This window comes from Stegodyphus dumicola, chromosome 11 (genome assembly GCF_044657685.1).
Source record: "Stegodyphus dumicola isolate Sdum_Otavi_A_Nest chromosome 11, ASM4465768v1".
Lineage (NCBI taxonomy): Eukaryota > Metazoa > Arthropoda > Arachnida > Araneae > Eresidae > Stegodyphus > Stegodyphus dumicola.
In genome coordinates this window covers 157,752,678-157,769,143 of record NC_140778.1, presented here as the reverse complement: position 1 = coordinate 157,769,143, position 16,466 = coordinate 157,752,678, and the positions used below count along the sequence as shown (strand labels likewise).

Below are 16,466 nucleotides of genomic sequence, written 5' to 3'. Positions count from 1 at the left end.
TTTTAATGATTTGTCTTACATTTGTTGTATATTTGTTGAATGCATAGCTAAATATTTCAATTATACACAATAAAGGTAATGCAGAAAACAATTCAGCTGGCATGATAGCTAATTGCGAAAGAAAAATTAGAGTCTTATTGCTCTTAACTCTTAGCACAAGCAGCCATTTTAAATTGTCGTTAAAATAAATTTATTCTATGGTCTATTAGAAAATAACTATACTGAATCATTTATTGACGACTTCTAAGAGGTCGCTTTCTGAAAGAAACCTGTATTTTTGAGAACATAAACATCCGTTGATATTGAACATCACTTTTTTAAGATGCCAGAGCAAATGCACAGAGCTCCAAAAATCCTCTAAAAGCATAGACGGTCACGTTTTAAAAGGCTGACTACTTTTAATAAAGCCTGTATATTAAAGTTCATTATACATTTCTCACATTTTTACTTTCTTTCAAAACAGCGATGCTTTGGTTCAATTGCTTTAGAACTATGTGAAACTAATAAAATGTGCCCTATTTTATAAAAACCTAATTATATTCAGATACACACCTTTTGAACATGTTTGAAATCTATTATTCTAATCAGAATACTTTGTCTACAGAAAACATTTAATCAATATTAGAAATCAAAAGCTAAGTGAGATTAAAGTAGGAAGAGTCATATCGTCTAACCCATTTTAATTGAAGTAAACAGGTGCTTACTTTATCGTAAAGTGAACACCCGTTTTTCAAACAGCGAATGAAAAGAAAAAAAGAGCCCACCACAGCTCGAGCGGTAAAGTCGCTAAGCACTAATAGTTCGGTCCGGGGTTCAATTCCCGGCTAACGGCTAGCTGCACGGGCGTTTTCATTGTTATTTCCGTGTGTAACTTGCATATGAGTCAGTTCCCTTTAAAAAATCCTACACGAAGGCCTCCCTCCCCGTAGGCAATAGCCCTAGTGTGCTTTGCTGTAACCGAATAAACCGAAACTGAAAAAAAAGGGGGGGAATTGGTGGTGGAAGGCAGCTACGAAACGTCGTTTTAGAAGAATGGGCTACATAACCAAATTTCTATCTATACTCTGGTAAACAGTACATTATTTGCTCATCAAAAGCCTAAATTTAGCTAATGCTCGGCTTTGTTCTTAAATTGCAATTTTAGCCACAGCCCCCAAACAAGACGATGTCTGGTATTTTATTTCATTACTTAGTTATTTATCATTAATTTAAGAATTAATTAAATTTTCATTTGTCTTTAAATTTTTATTGAATTATAATAATAATCATTTAATATTCTAGTTGCTAATTATTTTATTATTGTAATAGTTATTTTATTTATTTTTATTTATTTATTTATTTATTCATCTTTCCTGATGGCCTTCCATAGAGCTCCAGAACTTCTAATTTTAAAAATTAAGTCCTGACTACAACCGATGATTGCGAAAATAAAAGTCAAGTAACTTATTTAGTGATAATTAAATAAAATAAAAGCCAAAGCTTTTATTTTCACCTTACTTGGCTTTTATTATATATATATATATATATATATATGTGTGTGTGTGTGTGTGTGTGTGTGTGTGTACTTTACATTTAATTATAAGGACATATATATATATATGTACTTTACATTTAATTACAGTTTATTTGATATATATATACATATTTACGTTTGGTAGTATTACCGATTGCAATAAAATGAGAGGTGCACATCTAGATGTTATAAGGGACCCATATACAAAATTTCAACGTTCTGTAACTAACCGTTTTAGAGTTATGCAAAATGCATACATACGTACTTACACATCACGAAAAACATCCCTTTCAAGTATCAACTTAGAGTCATAATCATTAGTTATAAGTATCAGCTTAGAGTAAATGGGATTACATTTAACAATAAGTTTTTTTTGAAAAAAAAAAAAAGAGAGAGAGAGAGAGAGAGATTCCTTCATTGTGTTCGTACGTACAGGCATCAGCCCAAAAAATAATTCACATGGATTCCGTAATCGTCGAAAACGGATATTTCCGTTAAAATATGATACCCAAACGTTTTCTCGATTACAATAATTACTACCATTTTATTTGATACAAGGAAGTAAAGAACCTATATTAACCTACATATTCTTATATGAACAATACCTAAGTGCAGTATATAAACATTTCAAATCAATAAAATCTGACTATGGCACTCTCAAGGGAAAAAAAAAAAAAAAAAAAGAATCATCTAAATTTGCAAATTACAAACATAAATAGCAATAGCAAAAAGCAAATACAAAATAACGCTTCACGCTATCAAAATTGCTCATTTTCTTAAATATCAACAACTAAATAGTATTTCAACTAAAACACATAATGTAAACAAGAGTTTGCCAGATGCCCAAAAAAATTCAAAATTATCTATGAAAAATATGAGCGCATTGTGACGCAACTGTATCATTCGTATTCGAACAGCAACTGCATTAGAAACCGCATCATTCGTATTCGTATAGCAACCGCATCATTCGTACTCGAACAAACCGCATCGTACGACGGGTGCGAGTAACGAAATGAATTTGTGAGTACCGAATCGATACTTCGAGTCAACCGATGTACCCCTTACTCAGTAACGAACACATGCGGTTTGCTCCAACTATATATACCAGTCAAAGAATCTCTAAGATTCTTTGATACCAGTGGCGTCTTATATGCCCTCGGGTAGGGTAATATGTTTTTCACTGCAAACTCTATTATTGTTATTTACCTCTTTCATAAAGTGCTCTCTAGTTGCGTTTTCCAGGATAGTAAATATAATCTGTCGTTATTGGATTGGTAAGTGAAATCAGTGTAGCTTTCTTTTATTTTTTTTATTTTGGGGCCTGTTTCATATAGCCGGCTCTTTGCAATATTTTCCCGCCAAATTAGATAACTCGCGAATTCAGCGGAGGGGAAAATTTTGAGATTGGTTTGTTTACTCTTTCCAGATACGAAGGCTTTGCGATCATTGTGTTAAATTTAAAAGTCCCTCCCTACATAGTCCTGCGAACTATTACAGAGGCAAACATTTCCCTTCAGAGTGCAGGAAAATTTCTTCCTAAGGTGAAAATTCCAATGATTCATTTTCGCGCGTTAGTTGAAAAGCATAAAGAATTCAGATGAAATGAAATTTACGTCTTGACTTACCTTTAATATTTTATCAAATTATAAGTATATTTTGTAAATATAATTATATGTTTTGGAAAGCTATTGTTTAAGTGTGTAATATTTTTGCAAAACTAAGTTAATAACAGCGTTTGGTGTTAGTTACGACATGACGTTAGTGAAAATTTAACATTAATGCAAAGCATTATTTAAACTACAAAATTTTTATCGTTAATGCAAAGCATTCTTAAAGCAACCTATGCAGGTAAGTAATGAACATGCATGAAGTATTTGAGGAAATGTTTTTGTAATATCTGTGAACATGTCTGTCTGCTAAATTATATATTTGTTTGCTTACTAGGCTATTTTGTATCAGTTTCTTTTCCAAAGTATGAAACAATCACATGTATTTTTTTTTTTTTTTTTTACCTCTTTATGCTGTGCTCTAGCTGTAACAATGGTTTAAAAAATATGAGGAAATTGACTAATAATAGAAGTGAATGTATGGTGTAGAGAGTTCTAATCCTTTTAAAATTTCTTTAGTTTGTAAGATAGTTTCTCTAAATAAGGTACATTTTTAGTTTATTTATGTGAAATCCCCCACCAGCAATTCAGATATGATCAAACTTCAGTGTTTAGTTATTTAATTGTACATACCTGAAGCATGATTTTTAAATTAAAAATTATAATTGCTATTAAATAATTATAATTGCTATTAAATACACATGTAAGACCTAATGTCCAATATAAACTAAATAGATGAAAGTGTAGCTGTGAAGCTTGCTCCTGGATGGGGAATGATTTACAGAATGTTATTTAATATGAATACCACAATATTGAAAATTATAATGTTGGTTTCTTTAAAAAATTGAAGTTATGAGTGATGAGATCCTCTTGTCTAATATTATTTGTCAAGTAAGTCAAAGAATTGCACAAACTCGGTATCTTACACATCGACCTATTTTCACTTAAAAAAAAATCCCCAAATTGCACAAAAATGGCATTGTGCACTCACTTAACTTTATCCATGTGCACATCAACCTGTTTTCACTTTAAAAAAAATCCAAGAATTGCACAAACTTGCATTGGGCACTCCTTTCACTTTGTCCATGTACACATCAATACATTTGAAAAGTCAAAGGGGCACCCATTTTTACAACACAGGCAAACAAAATATACATACTCTCAATAAACTACATTTTAAACCAAACAATAAAATAACATAAAAAAGAAAAAACATGTTATACATTTAAGCACTACAAAAACCACTTACCCTATTTAGAAGTTCCTTCGTCTTTAGTCTGTGGCACATAAAATTTCTTAACAGCATCCAAAAGCTTCTTAAAATTGTCGGAACCTTTGTTCCTACAAACCCATTCATATCCATCTAAACAGCTTTTATGTTCAACTAAGCACATTTCCTTCCTACATACAGGCCACATATAATGACTACTAAGTAAACCTTCATTTACACACCAATCAACGCAGTCAATTAACGCTCTTTTCCCCTTTCGTTCCAAATCGTACAGAAACTTCAAATTAATCTTACTACATTCAGCCATTCTACCATCTAAACAATAAAACCAACACATACCACAAAAGTGCTTACAAAACATCCCATTATTCAAAATTTCCCAGAATCATGCACCCGATTACATCACAATAGGGTTTCCATAACATTCAACTACTCAGACTACCATAAATGAAACAACAACTTCGCCATAATACAAGAGGTACCTTAAAGTCTACTCTTATCGCTCAAATTTATTATGATACAAACTGAGAGCTTCTTTTACAATCAAGCCGAGCGGTAAAGTCGCAGAACACTTGTAGTTCTGTCCGAGGTTTGAATCTTATGAAAGGGCTGGGCATATGTGCATTTTCATGGTTTTCCCCCATATGTGACATGTATATGTGCCAGGCTTCCTTAGAAAGTCCTCCATGAAGGCATCCATTCCCTTAGACAGATAGCCCTGGAGGCTTTGCTGTAATCACATAAACCAAACCTTTTACAGTCAATTAATCATTCAGTGTATGTTCCTCTTATGTTTCAAAACAATCTTTAGTATGAACCTTTCCCAAAAAAGGAAATGCTCTGCATTCTTCATTTTCATTAGAAAGACACGTGGAGCATTTAATAATTTTTCTTAAGTAAAGGTACTTCAAATCATCAGTTGCATGTTACTGATGAAAAGAAGGCAGTAATACCTATCTACAAGGATATTAACCTCAGCTTTAGAATGAACTTTAGTTCAAAACTGCAAAAGTTTCCCATTCATCAGTTAAATTATCAAAAGTCACACTGAAAGGTAGGACACAAAAGATCCACACTGGTATTATTTGGTAATATCTTAGTTTTTAAAAATCTTTTATGAATTTTAGTTTTAAAAACCTAAAATATTTTACCAAGACATTAGGGATCTTTAATTGATAATATTTTTTCATTTTGAATGGCTTTGCATATTTGGTAAAACTAGGTCTACCTTTTCCACATTGATTTGAAGCTGCCCAGACAGCACAGTGGTTAGGGGAGCCTGACTGCGATACCGAAGGGCCCTGCTTCGATTCCTGGAGAAGGAGTGGATGTAAAATTGTCTGTCCCTTCATGGGAAGTAACTTCATGGGTGGCTGCCTATTAGATGCCTCCACAATAAAATGGCCACTACTTCTGGCCTTAGTAATGGCCAGTGTCTTGTAGGCAAGTGCAGCAGCTTCAGTATGTGGAAACACATCCTCCCACCATCTTGCGATGCTCCCTCCGCACAGCAGATTTTATGCTAATTTTTTTTTTTTTTTTTTTAAATTCTTGAATAGTTTTGGCATTATTCAAGAAGAAATTTAACATGGATTTTAAAAATGCCTCTTTATATCTGCATTTCAGCACATGCACTGTTCCAATACCATAGGCTGAATGATGGATGCACAATTTGGAGGAAAGAATAATACGGATACATTATATTTCACTAAAACTCTCTATGAGCTGAACAGGACGATTTTTGCGTCATCAGGTAAATCAACCGAATTCAAATGTTGTCGAACCTCGGGTATGAAATGATTTTCAAACAACTGAATTCATTAACACTTGTTTAATCCATGCTGTTTTATTTGCATGATATAAAACAGGGAAAATCTTTACTCCTTTAGATGCTGGAGGTCGTGTATTTTTTCCGATTACAAAAGGTTTACACTTGTGCATTCCTGCAGCATTTGTGCATGCTAAAATTATTAGACTCACTTTAGAAACTTTGACACCAGTTAGAGCCTTTTCTGGAGACGTTGCCTAGGTATTTTGCGGTACATATTTTCAGAAAAGACCAGTTTCATCAGGGTTGTAAATTTGTTCTGGGGATAACTTTACACTCTAAATGAGTTCAATGAATTCATCTGCAAATAGTTCAGCAGCTTCAGTATGAGCTGAAGCTTTTTCGCCTGAAATTTTTAGTTGCCTTATATCATGGTGATTTTAAAATTTGATTAACCAACCTGTCGAATATGTGCACTCAGTTTTCAAGTTCATTTCATCAAGAAATATTTCGGCTTGTGTCAGTAGCATTTGACCCATCAATGGCACACCCTCGCTTAGATGCTGTCTGACCCATTCAGTCATCACTTTGTCATGATTGTCACTTTTAGCATAACGAATAACTTTTATGTTATTCATTGTGAGTGGGATGTCGGAATCCATAAAAAATTCAAAAAGTTATTTTTTCTGTTTTCTTATGTCATATACATTTTGACCTTCCAATACCATATTCCTCGCATAATTCTGAGACGGATATACACTTTTATCCATTTTTTTCAGCAATTGCACTTTCTGTTTAATGGATATTGAAACATGCTCTCGCTTTGTGGATCCTGTTGCAGCTTCAGAATGAGAAACTTTTTTTGACATAATCAAAAGTTCAAACTTTAATTTTCATAAAATTGCTGTAATAATAACAGGCCCACCAGCGGCCGAGCGGTAAAGTCGCTGAACACTGGTAGTTCGGTCCGAGGTTCGAATCCCGCGAACGGGCTGGCTGCATGGGTGTTTTCGTGGTTTTCCCCATGTGTAACGTGTATACGAGCCAGTTTTCCTTAGAAAGTCCTCCACGAAGGCATCCCTCCTCTTAGGCAGATAGCCCTCGAGGCTTTGCCATAATCACACACACACACACGCTGTAATAATAACAACTTGTGAAAAATAATATTCTGAATCAAATCAAAAAGTTAAGGAACAGCACAATCTGCTGTATTAACTGATATTTTTGTATTTTGAGTGCCCCTTTGCCTTGCAGGCACGATATGCAACGTCCATGTCTTCTGTGGGATTTAAACCCAGGCTAAACCAGTGAAGTGACATGGAAGAGGAGTAAGAGATACTGGAATCCATCCCCCATAGTGTCCTTTAACAAAATTTGGACAGAGTGAACAAATTCTCACATTCACCTGCAAGGTGCTTGATGACTTATTTAATGGCAAGCCCAACTCTTTTCCTTTTCACCAAGATAAAATTAATAGGCCTAATCTGACTTAAAATTAGAAGGGACAATGATGATAACAAAAAAGACTTTATTCTGGAAACCATACAATTAAATTATATTCCTGTACTACCAGAACTGTAAAATGGTACTGGACAAATGATCATTGTAGGAAAAGAAAGGCTTAAAGTAGATGCTTGTTCAAATACCTGTGTGTTTTTTTCCTGATAGCCAGGTACTTTATTTATTTCTGATGTCAAGAATTCATGTTTGTAGGATTCTGTCATCTGTTGTGTTTTTACTTCCTTGTACGATGTAAAAAGGAAGTTGTAATCGCGAAACATTTTCAGGCATCATATTTCAATGAAAATATTCATTTTAACCGCTATCGAATGCAATTTAACGATGTTTTTGTGTGACATCTGTATGTAAGGACAGAATAAAAGACTCTTTTCCCCCCAAAAAAATTTATAAAACTGATTTTAAATGAATTCTGAAGAGAATTTTTCGATTCGTCTGTGCATATGTATTTTGACTAACTGAAAAATGAGTAGCCTCAAAACATTTAAATTTTGTATATAAGATTGCTATAACATGTAGATGTGCACCTTGTATTTTGGTTGCAATCGGCTGCACGAAAAGTTTATAAATATATGTATGTATATATCCACTATGCTCCACTCAGCTCAGTAATCTCAGTTTCTTTATTCTTATGTATTTGTAAATTGCATTTTTCGCTTTAAAAATGATTGAATTATGTAGTTCTTGTCTTCCGGTTAAGGTTTTTATGCGTTTGGTAAAGCTGCATGCAATATTTGTGGAGTTATCAACAATTTAAAAGTTAATTCAGAAGTCAAATAGGTGTTTTAAGATTTACTTCGTAATTTTTAATATAGATATTTTGAGTTTTTATGTATTTTTGCCTTGTTGGGAAGTAAGAACTGAATTAACTGAATGAGAAATACTGAATCGTCTGTGAAAACTGCTTTTTCTTTTTTCTTTTTTTTTTTTTTTTTCTTTTCTTTTCTTTCTTTTTTTTTTTTTGTTTTGTTTTGTTTTTGTTGTTTGCTGAATTTATTTTATACATGGTTTTATATTTATTAAAGTATTTGAATAGAACATGTGGCAACGATTAGATAATTCTTCATATGATATAAATTTATATGCATTCTGAGTTATAATATGAAAGAAATGTAATGCTGTTAAGTGAACCTAGTGCCAGAATGTCACTATGGTAAACAAATGTAGTAAATTTTAAAGAGTGCATTTATTCTGTTGTGGTTTATGCGATATCAACAATGTATATTTAATTCAATCCAATAAGTTTAAATTAAATGCAAGGAAAAAATGCGTATGATTTAATATTCCGTGCAAGCAAGTCATGTGGTGTACACATCAGATTTTTTGATTTAGTATTTAATAAAGGCACCATTTTTTTCATGAAACTTTATATATCAGAAGAGTTGCCATTCCTATCATGGTTTTGAACAATAGACAGTACGTAACTTTTAATCATTGGCTTTGGCTCTGTTTCATTTCAACATTTAGTGCTGGTGCCATGTTATCCAATAAGTGCAAATGAGTTCTGTCAAATAATCATAAGTTCATTCAGTAAATAATACATACTTAAAATAGAGTTGTATTTATTTTCTCCTCTCTTTACATTTTTAATTGCTTATCTCATATAAATAATTCAATTAAGAAGTAGGTGGTAAATTATAAATATGTTAATTAAACACTTTTTCAATCTCATAATATTCTGAGCTCCTCAATTATATTTTGAAATTCAAAACGAAAAATATGACTTCTACTGTTGTTAGTTGTGTTTAAAATAATTTTTTTTTTTTTTTTCCCTTTTAAGAACCTTAGGTATTTTATGAATGACTTTGATCAGAGTTTCCCAACCTTTTCTAGACACCCCCTTTACAAAAAAAAAAAAAAAAAAAAAAAAAAAAAAAAAAGCCCCTTTTTTATAATAGTTAATTTTACCAAATATTAAAATACTGTTGCATATTATCTATGCCTATTTTATCTATCTATTAAGAATTGCAAAGCAGAAGTGAATTCAAATCACCATCAAATGTAGTAAAAGTTGTTTATTGAAATATGTTTAATGAGCACAAAATCAATAAGAAGTAAAAGAGTTGATGAGATGGTTGAAGCTGGTAGAGTTTAACAATTTGTTAATTTTGGGTTTCAATTGTGTTAAATTCAGTCACAAATTGCTATCTAATGTCTAATTTACTGAATCCATGCTTAGAAAAGTATGAAGTAAAAGCAATAAAACTTTTCTGTATTCTTGCCAGTAATTCAGGATAGAGAGCTAGTAATGATTTTTTAAAGGCTGAACTCTCTGTGTACGTATCCAAATGATCAGAAGGTTGTTGATGCTTGTTCCTTGATCTATTGCACCAAGCTATTTTACTGTACATTTATTTACAATTTATTTACAAGTCGTATGCCACCTGGCATATTTACAAGTGTTATGCCTCCTGGCATGTACATGATAGACATATTCTGCCACCTGGCATGTGAATTGATACATCATACTAGTTTTCTGCCACCTGACAGATACGATGCAATTACCTCAATTAGCGGTAATATGCCCGACATTTTGGCGTGTCCACTTCCCTTACGTTCTGTTACGCAACTAACTTTTTGTGCGGTGCGCCCTCTGGGCACAAATAACCGCGATCACCGAGGAGGCCACAACATCCCCCCCCGCTGAATTACAATCTTCAATATACGCAAACAAGTAAATGAAAAATATAGAAACTGAAAACATACAAAAACCTTCAAAAAGTATAAAATTACATGTTACACTTACCAATCTTCTAGCAAAACATCTTATATCTTACTATATTGAAATGTAAACTATGAGGGTTAAACTAGAACAAACAAATAAAATTATTAGTACAATAAGAAATGAAAATAATAATAAAACATATTCAATATAAACCAAACACTTAAGTCAATGTTCTTCAACTGGTAAAAGACACAGTTTGGTAATAGGACGTTTAATGTCCCCGTGCACAGTTTTTAGTCTAACCACTCGGACATTATTGTCTCTTCCAGGAAACACTTCTATTACTCGCCCGAGTTTCCAACGTAATGAAGGCCTATTATCTTCTTTAATGAGAACCAAGTCATTTAGATGAATATTTCTGCTAGGTTGTATCCATTTGCTACGCTGCTGTAGTTGGCACAGGTACTCTTTAGACCATCGCTTCCAAAACCCTTGGAACATCTGCAGTGTTCATTGCCATCTTTGCAATGGAGACACTCGTACTTCGGTTAAATATTGTTCCGGAACAGCTGTTAAAGAAGTCCCTATAATGAAGTGTCCAGGAGTCAAAGCTGTCAAATCATTGGGATCACTGGAGACCGGTGTTATTGGCCTCGAATTTAAGCATGCTTCAATTTGTGCAATTAAGAGTTAGAAACTCTTCATAAGTCAAAATTTGAGTTCCCACACATTTCTTTAGATGCAGCTTCATAGATCTAACAGCTGCCTCCCATATACCACCATGATGTGGAGCAGCTGGCGGGTTGAATATCCACCTTATGTTTTCATTTGCTAACCACTTTTGAAATTCTGAGGTTGACTGGACAGCTGAAACTGCTTCCTTGAGGATTTTATTTGAACCTATAAAATTAGTTCCACAATCACTTCTTATTTCTTGAGGTTTTTCTCTCCTCAAAGCAAATCGTTTTAGAGCAGCTAGGAATGCTTCACCTGATAAGTCGCTAGCAATCTCTAAATGGATAGCCTTTGTAGCTAAACAAACGAAAATACAGATATAACATTTAATTGGTCTTATACCTCTTCCCCTTTTCATTTTCACAGAAAATGGGCCGGCATAATCAACGCCAACCTTTGAAAAGGTTCTACTTGGAATCACTCTACTTGCAGGTAGTTCTCCCATAAATTGAATAGATGTTACTGCTCGTACTCTGCAACATTTTATGCATTTGCAAATGCATTTTTTAATTTCATTCTTTGCACTTATTATCCAGTGTTTCTGTCTTATTGCGGATAACATTAAATGCAACCCTCCGTGTAAATGTTTTTCGTGATAATGCTGTATCATTAATTTTGTGAAGTGATTATTATTTGGCAATATAATGGGATGTTTACTTTCTCTGGTAATTTCTGCGTTTCTTAATCTACCTCCTACTCTTAAAATTTCGTTTTCATCTAGAAATGGATTAAGTGAAATGATTTTGCTTTTAGTTTAAATCGGTTGCTCTGTCTTTAAAGCCTTAATTTCTTCTGAAAATTCATTAAGTTGAAAATTTCTTATAATAAATTCTGAAGCCTTCCGTAACTCATAGGCGGTTAGCACACCAGATTGCTTTTCAGGAGCGGATTTACAGTTGTTCACGAAGCGCAGAACATAAGCCATTATTCCCAGTACTTTGGTTAAATTTCCGTACAGTTCAAGATTTAGTAACGGTTCTGTAGATTCCACAAGTGTTTTCAAAGTAACACATTTACGTTCTTCACTAACGTTTTGCAAGTCAGCTTCGGTATTCATTTCGTTTATGTGATGTCGAATATCTACTTCTGAAAGCCAGGGTGGCCCAGAAAACCAATCACTATCATTAATTAGAGCTTCAGCATCCATCCCCCTCGTAAGTTTATAAGCAGGGTTTGTCTTCCCACTGCAAAAGTACCAGTTGTTTAAAATTGTTTTCTCCTTGATTTCTACCACACGATTTCTAACAAATTGTTTCCACTCGTTGGCAGATCTCTTGATCCAGTGAATGCAAATTTGGGAATCAGTCCAGTAAAATATATTTCCCTCATCCAACTGCGGAAATATCGATTGCAAATACGAAACTAATCTTGCAGAAATTAATGTTCCCAAAAGTTCAAGCCTAGGGAGTGTTACCCTTTTTAATGGAGCCAAACGGGATTTCGACATTATGAAACTTGTTTTACATTTATTTTTCTTCTTAAATCTAAAATATGCTACAGCACCATAACACTTGGAACTGGCATCAGAAAATATATAAACTTCCAACACATATCACTGAAGTACTGTCTGGGAATTTCGAAAAACTTTATTTTTTCAACTTCCTTTAACCATTCCTGAAATATGAATTCTGTATCAAGGGGAACATTTTCGCCCCACATAGTTTGCATTAAGATTTTAATTCGAACAGTAAATGGATTCATAATTCCTAAGGGATCAAAGAGCATACCACATGCTGCTAAAATGAGGCGTTTAGTTACTTTGAGATTTTGTAACTTCTCAAACTGAGATACATCTATTTTCAAATTATCATTGACATTGTCCCAGATAAGACCTAAAACTTTCAACGGTACCAACGGTACCAAAGAGTCTTCAGATGTTTCACGAGAGTCAATTCCATTAAGTTTCCATAGTTCATTCAGCTCAGGTGAGTTTGAAACCCATCTACGTAAATTCATACTGGCCTCGCTAAGAATGAAAATCATGTCCTTGCTTAAATGTAAGGCCTTTGCTACATTAACTGTCCCAGAAATTAAATCATCTACGTAAAGCTCTTTTAACATACTGCATGTCTCTTCGTAGGCATCTTCATACTTTTTTAAATGCAGTCTTATTGTAGCTGTTAATAAATAAGGTGAGCACTTGACCCCGAAAGGAACTCGATTGTGTTGGAGAACTTGTAAGTTGGGATTACTGTGATCGAGATTTGACCCTTCCTCATTTATCCACAAAAACTTTAAAAAATCCCTATCTTCTTTAGCTAAGCCTACCTCTAAAAATGCACGCTGAATGTCGGCACAAAACGCAATTGAATGTACCCTGAATTTAATGATAATCTTTAGCAAATCAGGATTTAAATTAGGTCTGCTTTCCAAACAATCATTAAGTGATAAATTTCCCTTACTTTTAGAAGAAGCGTCAAAAACTATTCGAACCTTTGTAGAATCCTTCTGCTCGTGCACTACCGCGTGATGAGGCATGTAATACCCCGTTTTCAAACTACTATATAAATACATATCTACTCATTCCACTATACCATCTCTCAAGTGTTCATTAATTATCTCATTATATTTTAAATATAGCTCGCTATTTTTCTGAAACTTATTATTTAAAAATTATAAACGCTGTTTCGCGATTTCATAATTGTTATTTAAACCTTCAACACCCTCTTTCCACAATAATCGAGTTTCATACCTTTTATTCTTGTAAGTTGTATTTCGTTCAAATGACTCTAAAATTTCTTTATCTGATAGAGATATTTCTTTATCCGAACTTATCCCAATTGCTTCTAATTCCCATAATTTTTTAACTCTTTCATAATCTAAGTCCTCATTTACAACGGTTATATGATTAACTCTTGCGTCCTTACACTTTGATCCTTCGTCCTTGCCTTGAATCACAAAACCGAAAGTGCTTTCTGTTGCGACTAATTTTTTACAAATCTTCACGTTTCGTTCTCCTAAAATTTCCCAAATATAATCCGAACCTATTAATACTTGAATTTCGTCACTCGTACCAGCATCTGCTAATTCTATTCCCTTCTCAAACGCCATCTTTTGTATCCACCGAGAAGGAACTTTTACTTGCCCTAGTGTTATAGAATCAATGACTATTGCGTTAATTTTTATCTTTTTACTGGGATGGCTTACATTTTGCAATATGATTTCTACGATATCATACAAGCGCTCTTTTGCATCTTTGCATCCAAATGTGAAAATAATAAGCGCTTCTTTATTAATAATTTTCAACCCTAGTGAATCGACCACTTCTCGTAAGATGAATGACTTTGTTGACCCTGAATCTAGCATACAACGTAATTCCTTTTCGTTTCCCCCTTTACACCTAACTGTTGCCGAAAACGTCTGTAAAAGAACGGAAGTCGGTGGTTTAATTTTGTTATTATTTTCATTACATAAGAGCGAAAGAGAAGGTTCAAGGATTGGAGTTTGTTTTGTCTGATTGGAAGTATCCGTCTCTGGCGTCACATATTAACGAATTATGTAAACCTTGGACATTGCACAGTCTGCATTTTTCATCTTTATGAGCACAGAAACGCCTTGGATGCCCTTTCGAAAAGCAAATAAAACAAACCTCGATCCATTAATGCCTTTCGGCGAGCCTTTAAATCAAGTGCGCAATCATGATTCATATGACAAGCAGATAAACAAAATATGCAGACATTTTGATTCTCTTTCTTAGGCGGTACTTTAGTACTTACTTACTTAGAGAACTTTCGATTTGGATTAAAATGTGATTTTTGAAAGTATTTAGAGGGAGTTTCGCTTTGACTAGTTAATACCAAAGCACCTTGCTTATTCGTACTGTAAATATTTCTTTTAGAATGCATGTAAGATTTATTTTGATAACCTTGATGGGAACTTTTGTTTCGTATTGATGTTTCATTTACATCAAGATTCTTAGAACGTGCTAACATCATTGATGTTTGCCTACATTCCACTTCAGTTTTCAAGAATGTTAGTAGTTCATTAACATCGAAATTTTGTTTATCACTTCTTTTCCTAGTGAATTCTAGAGTTAAATTCTCGGGTATTAACTTTAACAAAATAGGGGATAATAAATGTCCATAAGAACCACTACAGTCAAAAGTCGTTAATTCGGACACCCATAATCCGGACCTCAAAGCTAAAATCTTTCTGCGCATGCGCATAGGCGTTTTACGTGTGCGTGCAAGACATTTACGACTGCACATATGTGTCCGCGCAAGCGCAGAATACGTTTTCGTGTGCGCGTTTAATGTAAAACGGACGGTATAAGCTAAAATGATCTATTTCAGTTAATGCTGATGATTGTGTTGTTCCTTAATCTTCGAATTGGATCTGGCTTATTATTTTTTGCAGACTGTAAGAGCAATTTTATAAAAATAAGCTTGAACTTTCGATTATGTCAAATAGAATTTCCGATTCTGGAGCTCCCAAAGGATCTAGAAAATGAAAGTATGCTTCGATGTCCATCAAACAAAAAACGAATTGCTATAAAAAATGGATAAAGGCATATCCTTTGTTTATCTAACGGTTCCGAAATCTGTTTATCAATTTCATGCTGCTCTGCGCTGGGGGGGGGGTTACGTCGCTGCACGCAATGAACTGGAAGTTGATTTGTCAGCACTATCGTTATCTTTAAGGCAGATGTTTTTATTTTATTCAGCTTATAATTCCTTACTAAATGTAGTATTTAATCTCGATGTACTCAGTCTTTGATATGATTTAAATCAAATTCCTCGTCATTATAAATATCACGAATACAAATCAAATAGTTTTCTGGTTGCAATTTTCTAATTTCGGCTATGCGTAAGGTATGCTTTACGCATGTGCGCGCTGAAAGAAATGTTTAATAAAGTAAACAAATAAATATTAAGCTTCTTTTTTTGTAAATTTTGATACCCTTTAGATCATAATTGCACATTATTTTATAAATTACGGTTTCATATTTTTAATTTTATAATTTCTGCATGCCATCTTACCAGATTTAAAGTAATGATCTATAATCCGGAAAAATCGATAATCCGGAATCGCCGAAGTCCCGATGAGTCCGGATTAAAGACTTTTGACTGTAGTAACATTTAAAGAATTTAAATTCCTTATTTGTATTTCTATATCGTCATAAAGCTTCCTCAAAGAAGCCGTATTTCCGGAATATTTTACAGGTTCTAAACTCAACAATTTATTCATATGCGCATTAATTAGCAGGTCATCTCTGCCAAAACGGTTTTTTAGTATATCAACAGCCACCGTATAGTTTTCACTAGTAAATGTTAATCCACTAATAGCATTTAAAGCTAAACCTCCCAAAAGCGATTTTAAATAACAAAACTTGTCAACTGAACTGAGACTTTCGTTTTGGTGAATGGAATTACTAAACTGATTCCAGAATTCAAGCCAAGAACAAGGATCACCGTAATATTTTGTAATCG

General features: G+C 33.6%; 1 protein-coding gene across 9 annotated transcripts in view; it reads left to right on the top strand.

Annotated features, from left to right (window-relative positions):
* The first annotated feature begins 2,471 nt into the window (after nt 1-2,471).
* Nucleotides 2,472-16,466, top strand: part of LOC118203623 (cation-independent mannose-6-phosphate receptor-like) — a 96,646-nt gene continuing 82,651 nt past the window's right edge. For 8 of the 9 annotated variants that reach the window (XR_015043759.1, XR_015043760.1, XR_015043761.1 and 5 more), the window contains exon 1: nt 2,472-2,787. The gene's annotated coding sequence lies outside the window, so the exon portion shown is untranslated. The remainder of the gene's footprint in view (nt 2,788-16,466) is intronic. The other variant, XM_085826150.1, reaches the window with a different exon arrangement.